The 12,999-nt window shown below is 42.9% G+C and overlaps 1 protein-coding gene across 1 annotated transcript in view; it reads right to left on the reverse strand.

Moving 5' to 3' along the window:
- Positions 1-12,999, reverse strand: part of LOC310874835 (B-cell receptor CD22-like) — a gene marked incomplete at its 5' end in the record, with an annotated part of 135,812 nt that overhangs the window by 71,088 nt on the left and 51,725 nt on the right. The gene's annotated exons all lie outside the window — the stretch shown is intronic.

Here is a 12,999-nt window from a genome sequence, read left to right on the forward strand (position 1 = left end):
GTCCGCGGATTTAGTACATGTTTCTCAGTGTATAATGCATCTGCAAGCTAGCTCATAGCTTCAAGAGAGAAAGAATCACACAAAGTAATACAAGCTACACAATTTCCTCATGCAATGCAGCTACTAAGGTACATTTTGCTGACGTTTTTTGTGTGTTTTCTGTCCATTGTTTTGTATTGAATTGTTATACAGCTAAGGGCTAATACAGCTAAGGGCTAACACAGCTAAGGTCTAACACATGCTGGGCTGTAGTTGGATGTAGTCTTTGTGTTTTATTGGATTTTATGTAAGTTTGTGTATACAGTAATTGAAAGTGACGACATTATCAAGACAATGTTTGAGATATTACTGTATGTGTTTTGTTATTATTTTGACTAGTGATTATTGTATTTGTGTATATGTTTTTTGCTTACAGTTTTCACGGTCTGGATTGAACTAAAAATAAATCCTGCCAGTATACAAAAACTCGTTGCTGTCGTCTGTACTGAGGGAATTACAGTGAAAACTTAACTGCTCACGAAGACAGCACCAAAGAGCAGTGAATGACAACAGACAAGTAAGATGTCCCGAAATGGCGAAGAGCACACAATTGCAGAAGTACATCGCACAGACATGGAGTCACACGCACCTGACAAGACAGAGTGTGTGCACGAGCACAGCACAACCGTGCAGCCACAAGTGACTGAAGGCATCAGAATGGACAACCCCGCTTCCTCAGAAGAGCCACCACTAGGCCAAAGAGTCCGCAGAATGACGGAAAAGGGTCAAGAACAGCATGATGAGCAAGTAAGAAAGGTTGCACATCGGTTCAGTGTGTGCTATGAGAAGTGGAAGGACGCCACTAAAGAAGCCGACCAAGCGCTGAGTGGAAAGTGCTCAGACGACATGCTAGATGGAAACAGCGCTATACACAGTACGCTATACACAGTATGCAATACCTATAAGAGTCTAAATGACGTTTATGACGATTGGAAACGCCTTGAGGTTCCTGACCTTGACACACGTCGCAGAATCGACACCTGTGAAACAGTAACAAAGAAGATGGCCAAGGATGCAATGGACCTTATAGGTGCAAGGGAGGAAGCTACAGTCCATAGGCATACTATGAGTCAAAAGCATGAAGAACATCAAGTCATTGAAGAGGTAATGTCTGTAGCCTCAGGAAGGACAGGCATTAGCTCCCACCACACTAATTGCTCCTCTGCAAGCAGGAAGAGTGCAGCTGCTGAGGTTGCTGCCAACAAAGCCACCTTAGAAGTACAGCTGGAGCAAGAGCATTATATTGAAGAGCTTCAGAGACTGGAAGTTGAAGCCGCTCAGCTAAAAGCCAAACAAGAGGCTGAAAATGCAGAGAGACGAAGAGTGCTAGAAGCCGAAGCCGCTCAGTTAAAAGCCAAACAAGAGGCTGAAAATGCAGAGAGACAAAGAGTGCTAGAAGCCAAGCGCAGAGAACTAGATCGATTGGAGACTATTAAGAAGCTAAAGGCTGCCGAGGCACGACAGCAAGTATATGACCAGAGCGAACGTTCATGTCCAGCATCTAAGGGCGACTGCTCAGATGAAGAAATAAATTATCTTCTCCATCGTGTCTCTGTGAAGAAAGAAGAAGTCAAGCCTCAAACTATAAATGATCTTCTCCATCGTGTCTCTGTGAAGAAAGAAGAAGTCAAGCCTCAAACTAGCCCGCTGCAGCACCGTTCTACACCGCCAGCTGTAGCACAAGCAAGGCAAGAAAACAAATATGAAGATGGCACAACAGCTCTCGTCAGAGCGCTCGCAGAAGCCATCAGTGCGAGTCGCATTCCTCTACCTGAACCTGCAGTGTTCAGCGGTGACCCACTCCGATTCAATGACTGGAAAGTGTCCTTTCAGACGCTCGTTGACAGGAAGAACATACCAGCTGAAGAGAAGATATATTATCTACGCAAGTATGTGGGTGGATCTGCTAAAAAGGCCATAGAGAGCTACTTTCTACTTGGCACAGAGCCAGCATATTATGCAGCATGGGACATCCTAGAAGAGCGATACGGCAATCCATTCCTCATCGCCAAGGCCTTCAGAGAGAAGCTCGACGCGTGGCCCAAGATAAGCTCCAAAGGCAGTATGGAACTTCAAGAACTCGCCGACTTCCTGCGCTGCTGTGAGGCAGCCATGTCTCAGATCAGAAGTCTTGAAATACTTAATGATTGCAACGAGAACCAGAAAATACTCTCTAAACTCCCAGACTGGTTGACTTCAAGATGGAATAGGAAAGTCATAGAAGCAGAAGAAGACACTCACATGTTCCCGAGCTTCAGCCAGTTTGTCAAGTTCCTCACACGTGAAGCTAAAATCGCTTGCAGCCCAATAACATCTCTTCATGCTCTTAAGTCAAGTGAAAGGATTCCAGACAAGAGTGTAAAGAGCGGAGGTCCTGGAGCAAAGGTGTTCGCAACCACCTCCGATGAGAAAGCCGTCGTCACAAGCTGTGTCTTCTGTGAGGAGGCAGGACACAGTCTACAAGAGTGTTACAAGTTTATGCAAAGGACAATCGTGGAGCGAATCAAGTTTGTTCAAGAAAATAGGTTGTGTTTTGGCTGTCTCAATTTTGGCCACCGATCTAAAGATTGTGAAGAAAGAAACAGCTGCGACACCTGTGAGAGAAGACACCCAACTTGTCTTCATGACGATCGCACCAAGGAAGAAAGGATGTCTACAAGATCTGACAGAGCAAGGTACAGTGACGAGTACGAAGAAAGGAAGAATGAACAGTCACAAGACCAGTCAGAGAGACCATCACGTGAGGCGACGGCACTTAGAGTCATCCAGAATGGTGGAGACACTCATACCTCCACAATAATTCCAGTGTGGGTGTCATCTACGAGTGTGCCAAGTCGTGAAGTTCTGGTATACGCGCTCCTCGATACACAAAGTGACACAACCTTTATCCTCGAAGAGACAGCGAAGGCTCTCAATGCTAGGAGTGAACCAGTCCAGCTAAAGCTCTCCACGTTGGCTTCAAGAAACACAGTCGTGTCCTGTCGGAAGCTAGCTGGTCTACAAGTTAGAGGATTTTATTCAGACAAGATAATCACTCTGCCAGTGACTTACTCAAGAGAGTTTATCCCTGCAAACAGAGACCATATTCCCACACCGGAGACGGCAAAAGCATGGCCTCATCTTGAACACATTGCAGATGAGATCGCTCCTCAACAAAGCTGTGATGTCGGCCTATTAATTGGCTACAACTGTGCCCAAGCCCTCGTTCCAAGACAAGTGGTGCCTGGTGAGGAACACCAGCCGTTTGCACAGAAGACAGACTTGGGCTGGAGTGTAGTGGGATATGGCAACCCGTGTCTCAGGAAAGAAGTGCACTATGTCTGTAGGACACAGATCAAAGAAGTTCTCTTACCTGCAGATGTCATCAAGATGCTGGAGTCTGACGTCGTTGAAAGAGCGTCGGAGACCAGCCCCATCTCTCAAGAAGATCTAAGGTTCCTGTCGAAAATGGAAAAGAGCATCAAGTTAAAGAGCGACGGTCATTGCGAAATGCCGCTGCCATTCAAGAAAGAAAGACCTAACTTACCTGATAATAAGATCTGTGCTATCCATCGTCTCGAGTGCCTAGAAAGGAAGCTGAGAAAAAACGATCGGTACTACAAGGACTACAAGACCTTCATGGATGATACCATAAGACGCGGAGATGCGGAAAGGTTTGTGGCAAATCGTGTGGAACGCACCAAGCAAAGCACAGAGTCTACACAATGGAGGTATGTGGCTTCAGAAGAGAATCCAGCAGACCATGCCTCAAGAGGTCTTTGGCAGAAGGAGTTACCAAGTGGAGACGTCAAGGTGGGAGAGATCACATGTGACGATCCTGAACTTAAGAAGGTCCAGGTTCTCGACACCCAGGCGAAAGAAGTCAAGTCGCTGCTAGATCGCCTACACAAGCTTTCAGACTGGTCCAAAACGGTGAATGCTATCGCCAGACTCCAGCGCCATGTGAAAGAAATGAAGGAGCTCCAGCCAAAGTCCTGTGAAGCCAGCAGTTTGGAGGAAGTGTACCCAGGAAAGGATGGGAAGGTGCGAAGACTCAAGTTGCTCATCAGCGACTCAACCCTTGATGAGAAAGGAAAGCGCATCTCCAAACCTATCCACCTGGAAAGGCCCATCCATAAGACGGTGACGCTGATGGAAGCAGACTGAAGACTCCGGCCTCTCTCTTTCTGTTTCCTCCCCTCTCTCTCTATCTGTCTCACTACAGGTGCAGTCATAGGTGATCGTTCTCTGGGGAAGCCAAGGACTGAAGTTTTTTGTTTTTTGTTTATCTCTTTTACGCAGTATGTTGTCTCTCAATAGTTGAAGGAAATCATATACATGTGATATGTTTTGGTGGGAGTGTAACTGCCTCTGTGTCAGTCAGTGCAGTATTTTTGAGTTATTTATTTTGATAGGAACCAAAGTTCTCTAAGGCGGAACCTTTGTCCTTTATATCGCTCGTTTCCGTCAAGACGTATTCTAACGTAACACTCGCCAAAAAGTCCGCGGATTTAGTACATGTTTCTCAGTGTATAATGCATCTGCAAGCTAGCTCATAGCTTCAAGAGAGAAAGAATCACACAAAGTAATACAAGCTACACAATTTCCTCATGCAATGCAGCTACTAAGGTACATTTTGCTGACGTTTTTTGTGTGTTTTCTGTCCATTGTTTTGTATTGAATTGTTATACAGCTAAGGGCTAATACAGCTAAGGGCTAACACAGCTAAGGTCTAACACATGCTGGGCTGTAGTTGGATGTAGTCTTTGTGTTTTATTGGATTTTATGTAAGTTTGTGTATACAGTAATTGAAAGTGACGACATTATCAAGACAATGTTTGAGATATTACTGTATGTGTTTTGTTATTATTTTGACTAGTGATTATTGTATTTGTGTATATGTTTTTTGCTTACAGTTTTCACGGTCTGGATTGAACTAAAAATAAATCCTGCCAGTATACAAAAACTCGTTGCTGTCGTCTGTACTGAGGGAATTACAATCTCCTATAGCCCAAGCTCTGAATTAGAGGACGAGGATTTTTTGTGTGTGTGTGTGAAGAGAGCAAGCAAAGGACCAGGAACAGCAGAGGAGGAGATGCGGAAGTTCCTTGATGAAAAAATGCCCAAGACCATGGATAGCCTACATGATTTCCCTTTGGCCAAGCGACTGTTCATCAAATATAATACAACCCTCCCCTCTAGTGCTCCTGTTGAGCGTCTCTTTAGTTATGGTGGAACCATTCTAACTTCATCTCGCAACAGGCTGTCTGATGAGCACATGGAGCAACTCCTCCTTCTTCGATACAACAGAAAGTTTTGCCCAGAATGTCCACAGCTTACTTTTGATTGACTCTTTCAGATATTATTTGTGGCTCTCTTTTTCGTCCTCTTTGCAGTGATGTTCCTGCATAAAAGCCTTTACTCTTAATCTTAAACTGATCAGATGGTTTGGTTAAAGGGACTATAATCTATTAAAGTGTCTTTCTTTGGTTCCGATTGTTACTAGGTTCTGATAGTAATTTGGTAGATTTTATTTATTTTATCTAGCCTATGTATAGCCTCAGGGAATATAGGCTGTGCCTGTAATTTTATTTATTTTATCTAGCCTATGTATAGCCTTAGGGAATATAGGCTGTGCCTGTAATTTTATTTATTTTATCTAGCCTATGTATAGCCTTAGGGAATATAGGCTGTGCCTGTAATTTTATTTATTTTATCTAGCCTATGTATAGCCTCAGGGAATATAGGCTGTGCCTGTAATCAAATTCTTAATTAAATGACCGTAACCACATTTATGTTGTCCTTCTTAATTTCATAGGCTCAACATTCTTGTCTATCAATGGTAAAACTTGTATTATCTAATTAAATTGAGTTTTACTTAAAAGTAATCCAAAAGTAACTGAAAGTAACTTGTAGTTACTTTTTAAATGGAGTAATCGGGATTACGTTACTGACTAAATTTTTTAGCAAGTAACTTGTAACTGTAGGGGATTCCTTTTTAAAAGTAACCCTCCCAACCCTGTACATGGACCATGTGGTGCACTGAACATGACTTATTCCTGTATGGACAAGGGCAAGTGCACAAAAGGATTCCCAAAAGAATACAGGACAGACACAGCCATGTCTGAGAGCTCCTACCCTTTATATAGGCGTCGAGAAGAAACACATGGAGCACCAGGCTGTTCGTTTTTGAAGACTGGCAGGGGTGGCATACAATTCCTCATCACCAACCAGTGGGTTGTTCCATTTAACTCATACCTATCTCTCAGATATGAGGCTCATATCAATGTTGAGGTCGTGTGCTCTGTCACTCAGTATCTCTACAAATACATTGACAAAGGTCCCGACGTATGCATGGTCAGTGTTGATCGCCATGATGAAATCACACAATATGAGGTGGCACGCTACATCACTGCCTCTGAAGCTTTCTGGAGGATTTATGACTTCCCTATCCAAAAGAAATATCCACCTGTTGAACAATAGGCAATCCATTTGGAAGGACAGCAACTCATCACCTTCAACAATGACGAAGATGCCCATGCCCTCATTGATTCCGGACCACCGCGTACAACTCTCACAGCCTACTTCACAGCAATGCAAGATAATCCTGATAAGAGACACATCACTTACCCAGCCGTGCTGTTGAAGCTGCCGACCGCACATTCCGGAAACTCAGGGACTGTCCTAACTCACCATTTGGAGGTAAGACTTCATTCAAACGTATACACTTTATTACTGTACATTCTGACAGCATGAATTACTATATTGTGGCCTTTTCATGTAGGCCTACAACAATAACATCTGCCGACACCTTTGCCAGCCAATCTTCATTACAAGACAAACACAACGACAAAAGAAACACAATATAGTATCACTTCCATAATAATTGTCTATAATGCAGCAACTTTGTTATTACACTCTCAGGTATTACCACCATCTTCAGTGGAGACTAGGGTTGGGTGACGATACGAATACATCGTCAATCGCGAATATACGATTCCAATCGCCGAATATTTTTATTAGGCGATTTCTCGGGACGATTTAGCCCAATTAACATGTAAAGTGTATGAGCAACATACTCCGGAAATCCCCCGTTATAATGGTATGCTCCCAGCCTCCCACAGTCCCCGCACTCAGCACTGTCAGCAGCCAGCATCGGGCACCGCGGCACGGCACTTACGGCAGCCTGGCTGGGAGTCTGTAGCCTACATGTTGTTTAAGCTCCGGAGTCCAGACCCATGCAGTTTAATAATATACAGTCACAACAGAATGCACACTGCTGTCTCGTGTCTCATCACAATCCCAATGCGCCACCCGTGAGTGGCGGGGGGGGAAATAAAAAAAACTGTCTACTAGTGTTAGTGTATAGGCACGGGGATCATTCATTAGCTTAGCGATTAGCTTAGCGTGTAGCCAATACTGGTGCAACCCACTGATTGAACTTCATCTCCGCCTGTAATCAAAGTTATTTTTATTGACAACTTGAACGAACCCCGACACCAGCGCTGCAAAAATAGACAGGACGCGATGCCTTGAGAGCCTGTGTGGATCAGCCCGGGGCGGCCGCAGCAGCTTGTGGGCTCCGCTCCGAGCCTCCGACGACCGGTGCGGGGAGGGAAGGGAGCTAGTTACCCTGGCTGCGCTGCAGTCTGCAGAAACAGACTGATCTACAAGCTCTCAACGCCTAGCGAACGGAGCTGTGAAAACAGGCAGGACGCGGCGCCTTGAGAGCTCGTAAATCTGGCTTTTTTGCGACCTGCAGTGAGCTGTTCTCACTTTACTTTTATGACACGAATACATCGTCAATCGGCGAATATTGGTCAGACGATTGGCGGTTGAAAAAAATTGGCATATCGCCCAACCTTAGTGGAGACTGGCGCCAGATCCTACCAGTCGTTCCCCATGGCACACGACCTCAGATAATTTCACGATGCCTGAAGAGTTCCCCTCTCTGGAACCATGTTCAAACCATGAAACTCACCAACAACATGCGCATAACACATGCAACAGCAGGGAGCATGGAAGATGACGCTTTGTTCCACCAGTTTCTGCTTGATCTGGGCGAGGGGAACATCCCCACTATTCAGGATAAGGGAGAATTTACAGTCCCAATAATGGATCGCTTCCTCATGCCAGGATCAACTCTGCACGAAATGGTCGACTGGGTATTTCACAACCTTGCTCACAATATGACCGACCATCAGTGGCTTTGTGAGAGAGCAATCCTCTGCCCAACCAATGCAGAAGTGGACACAGTCAATCAATACATTGCCCACAAATTCCCAGGTCAGGAGCACATCTTCCACAGTGTGGATTCTGTGGAACAACATGACAACCATCAGTACCCAGTGGAATTCCTCAACTCACTTTGTCCATCAGGCATGCCACCACATTGCCTGTCACTGAAGGTCGGCATGATCATAATGCTACTGCGAAACTTTGACACAGTACATGGCCATTGCAATGGCTCACGCTACATCCTGAAGCAAGTCCACCCACATCTTCTCCTAGCAGAGCTGGTAACTGGGGTCCATGCCGGCGCCCAGCTACTCATCCCTAGGATACCTTTCTCACCGTCTGAGAATATGTTCCCCTTCACACTCACCCGCAAACAGTTTCCTGTACGCCCTTGCTTTGCCATGACTATCAACAAGTCACAAGGTCAGTCACTGTCACAAGTGGGTGTATACTCTGTGAAAGACTTATTTTCACATGGACAACTCTATGTGGCAGCAAGCAGAGTTGGCAACCCCCAGCAACTCTGAATCTTGCTAATCAATGAGGAGGACAACACCAAACGTACCGACATGAACAATGTTGTATACAAAGAAATATTAACACATTGACCATCAAACTGAACTGCTGGACATTTCCCCTTTCACTGGGCCAAGCCACATACATAATAACCACATTTGCCCATGAAACTACCGATATATACATACATAAATGCATATATCAATAATATGATCTATTACATCACATTACCCACACTGTTTAGAAATACCTGTGCAACAGCCCATACTTTCTGTGCTGCATGTCAAACTGGGGTCTTTCATACTTTTCAAATGGGGGTCTGTGGGCTAATAAGTGTACATTTTACAGTCCTTGCCATGACAACATTTCCCTACCATGCATTTATACAAATACTGTCGATTCCTTCATTTGACTTGAGATAAAAGGTTAACGTGAGTTTTGTTTCTGACTGTTTTCTGCTTGCTTATTTAGGCTATTTTCATTACATTCCCTTTATCAATCGTATCCTAAGAGGAGATCATTCACAACCCGTGATTTAAATAATTCGTAGCAGTGATAGCGATATCTGACCGTTACATATGGTCAGATATTACATACAACAAACAACATGCCACGAAAAAAACGATATCTCCTTCCTGAAGGTAGCAGATATGGTGTACCAGCATACAATAAAGTAACATTCATCTTAATTCAATTAATTTGCGTTAAAATAAAAAACATCTCCCCGCTAACATCATTTGCTGTGCATATATTCAGAACGGGTAAGGACTAGTATAATAAAACCGCCAATAGGCGAGATTCTGTACCATTGAGTGTCTTGGTGTCGTTCAGTTCCCACAATATATATCACTCATTCTTGAGATGAGGGATAAAAGTGGAAAAAAATGTCCCACACATAAGAGGCTTATTTATGTTAAAAATAAATTAATTCATAAAAATACACTTGCAAAGTTAAATGTAATACAGTTGTGTATTCTTATGACATTAATTTCATTATATATTTTTTCATATGCCATCTGAATTAGTTAAAAGTATATATATATATTAGTGCTGTCAGGCGATTCATTTTTTTAATCGCGATTAATCGCATGATTTGTGTAGTTCGCGCGATTAATCGCAAAACCTTTTTTGCTCTAAATTCAATGATGAACTGAAAGAAAACGCTGTATTGTAGAGATGCTCCGATCAGGTTTGACAACATTGAATGTTACTTTTTTTATTTACCTTTTTTCCACGTATGAAAAGACAAGTGCAATGTGAATAGGCCTATTTAATTTATACAAAAGGAGAAGAGAGAGAGTAATGTGTTTGTGGCTCAAACTTTGTCTAATATTGTTTTAGAGCAGTGGTTCTCAAACATTTTCATGCCAAGAGCAAAGGACCCCCAATATTTAATTTAATTAAATTACTTACTAATCGCTTATTTGGCAACACTGGCCAGAAACGACCAGTGTTGCTTATTTTTGTCTTATTTTGTATAGACCTAGGTGGCTTGTTTCTGCCATAGAGTTATACTGGCAACACCTCTGGGCTGGCTTCTAGCTAGCTGGTGCGGTAGCAACACCACTCGTCTCTCTGTGTGTACTGTCAGTCCCAGCTCCGTGACTGGGAGATGGGACTGTGGACAGTCTGGAATAGAACTTTCTGTTACAATTAAAACCATAAAAAAGTACCACACAACTGAAAAGTATCGAGACTGTGACCGCAAGTTAGAAACGTGTGTGGCTATAACGAGGCACAGCTGTTTACAATGCGATGCAAAATTAACAGCGGGGGTTTTGCTTTTGGACTCTATATGGATGAATTGCACAGGTTTCTCAAGCTTTTTTCGACTGGCACGTACGACACAAGCAAAAACTTTGTGAAATGTAAATGGAAGGCTGTTACTCCACTTAAAACATCCTAACAAGGGGTCTGGGAAGGGAGTGCATTGCAGGAACCAATATTCCTCAACATCCCGCCTGCCAATTTTTTTGTTGCGTTAATGCGATAAAAACATTAGTGCCGTTAATAAGGTGTTGCGTTAATGCATTAATAACGCGTTAACTTTGACAGCATTAATATATATATATATATATATATATATATATATATATATATATATTATATATATATAACCATCCAGTCTAAACCAGGCTTAGACTGGATGACACAGGCGATTTACAAACAGACCAGGCTTTCCTCTGAGGTGGAAAGTCTGGTGACGTGAGATTACTCAAAAAATACACCGCGGTGGCTGAGACCAGGGCCATAGAGTAATGGTTGAGACCAGGGCCATAGAGTAATGGTTGAGACGAAGCAGTGAATGGTCCTGAAAGATACATAACGTCAGTCTTATCCAATACCCAATCTTTCTGTTGTATGAACACAAGACTGCTGTACTTTATACCTCATACTCAGAGTTGGGGTCCGTTACTCATAAAAGTAAGGCACTACATATTACATATTACTTTTGAAAAAGTAATGCCTTACATTACTCGTTACATTACTTTTGCGTTACTCCATAAAATTGCATGTCGCATTGTCACATAATTTACCACTTAACAAATCTTTATAATCCTAATAAGGAGGACTACACAACATCTTTCTTTATGCTCTTTACCAGGTTGTGGAGGAATAAAACAAAATGGGCCTTTCCAAAACGGTCTAGTGCAGTGGTTCTCTTGACCTTGTAAAACTTTTTCTATGCAAACTTCTAATCAATTCTTCAATCAATCAAATCAAATATATTCAAATAAAAATAATGAGACTGAGAGAAATCAGTAGCCTATATGTTCACAGTGCTTTAGGATCCCTTTCTTTATGATGTGGAGTTCCCTGCTCCATGCTCATTAAATGTAGTTTTTCATGTCGGCATATTTGGTTTATTCATCTCTGAACTAACTAGTGATTGTGACTCTGAGAGCACATACATTCTACAACAAACAAGACCCTCCCAGCTGGCAGTGTTGCCAGGTTTTGGAAGAGAAACAAGCAGCCATGTCTATGAAAACAAGCCCAAAAGAAGCCTGACTAAGCTATTATATAACAAGCCCAAAGTCGCTTATAATAAGCGGACATGGCAACACCCCAACTGCTCCGTCTCTGTGACAGTGGGAGACTGGCTCGCTGTGAGCAGTGCTTCTGCGGAGAATTTAATACCGAAACGACGTAAATTTGACATGTTCTAGTCCGCGACTCCAGCGCACCATTACTGTTCATGTTCAACTCATCTCCGTTGTGTGCATTAGTCCAAAGCAACACTGCTGAAAGCAGCCACATGACGCAATTAAGTAACGAGTAACTGCAGCACTAAAGCGACCAGTAACTGTAGTGTGATTATCAATTTTGGAGGAGTAGTGTCGTTATATTACTCGCTACCGACCAAAGTAGTGTCGTTACAGTAACGAGATGTTCCGTTACTCGTTACACCCAACTCTGCTCATACTAAGCATTTAAAGTATGAGGTATAAACTACAGCAGCCTTGTGTTCATACAACAGAAAGATTGGGTGTTGGGTAAGACTGTATATTTCAGGACCTTTCACTGCTTCATTTTCTCTATGGCTCTCAGCCACTGCTCTGTATTTTTTGACATTCCGTTTCTCTCCAAAGTTGAATGTTACCACTACTGTTGGAGCAGCTATAAACTACACAGGTTCATCCCGATGTTCTGGGCATCTTTGTAAAGTTAGTGTTAGTAAAAAGCAGGTAAAAGAGTAACGTTTGAGTAGACTAACATCAGTCACTCTACCATTCAATGTAGTAGGAAACCTCTGAGTTTACACCGCAAATATGTCGTCTCCGCCTACAGAAAATACGTTTGCTGCGACGGTCTATAGGCTAAATGCCCTTTTGTTCATACTGCGGAACATAGTTACCCGCAGCCTTTTCTCTAGCGCCACCATTAGGCCAAACCCTCCAGTTGTACAACTCAAAATGCATGATACTGGACACTTCATCATGACCTTTCCTTGGTAATGTTTAACACAGCTGGAAGCCATTTGAACATTGAAGGATAATGTTTAACACTGCTGGAAGCCATTTGAACATTGAAAGATAATATTTAACACTGCTGGAAGCCATTTGAACATTGAAGGATAATGTTTAACACAGCTGGAAGCCATTTGAACATTGAAGGATAATGTTTAACACTGCTGGAAGCCATTTGAACATTGAAGGATAATGTTTAACACTGCTGGAAGCCATTTGAACATTGAAGGATAATGTTTAACACTGCTGGAAGCCA

The sequence above is a fragment of the Protomyctophum parallelum genome (genome assembly GCF_964188405.1).
Source record: "Protomyctophum parallelum genome assembly, chromosome: 1".
Taxonomy (NCBI): Eukaryota; Metazoa; Chordata; class Actinopteri; order Myctophiformes; family Myctophidae; genus Protomyctophum; species Protomyctophum parallelum.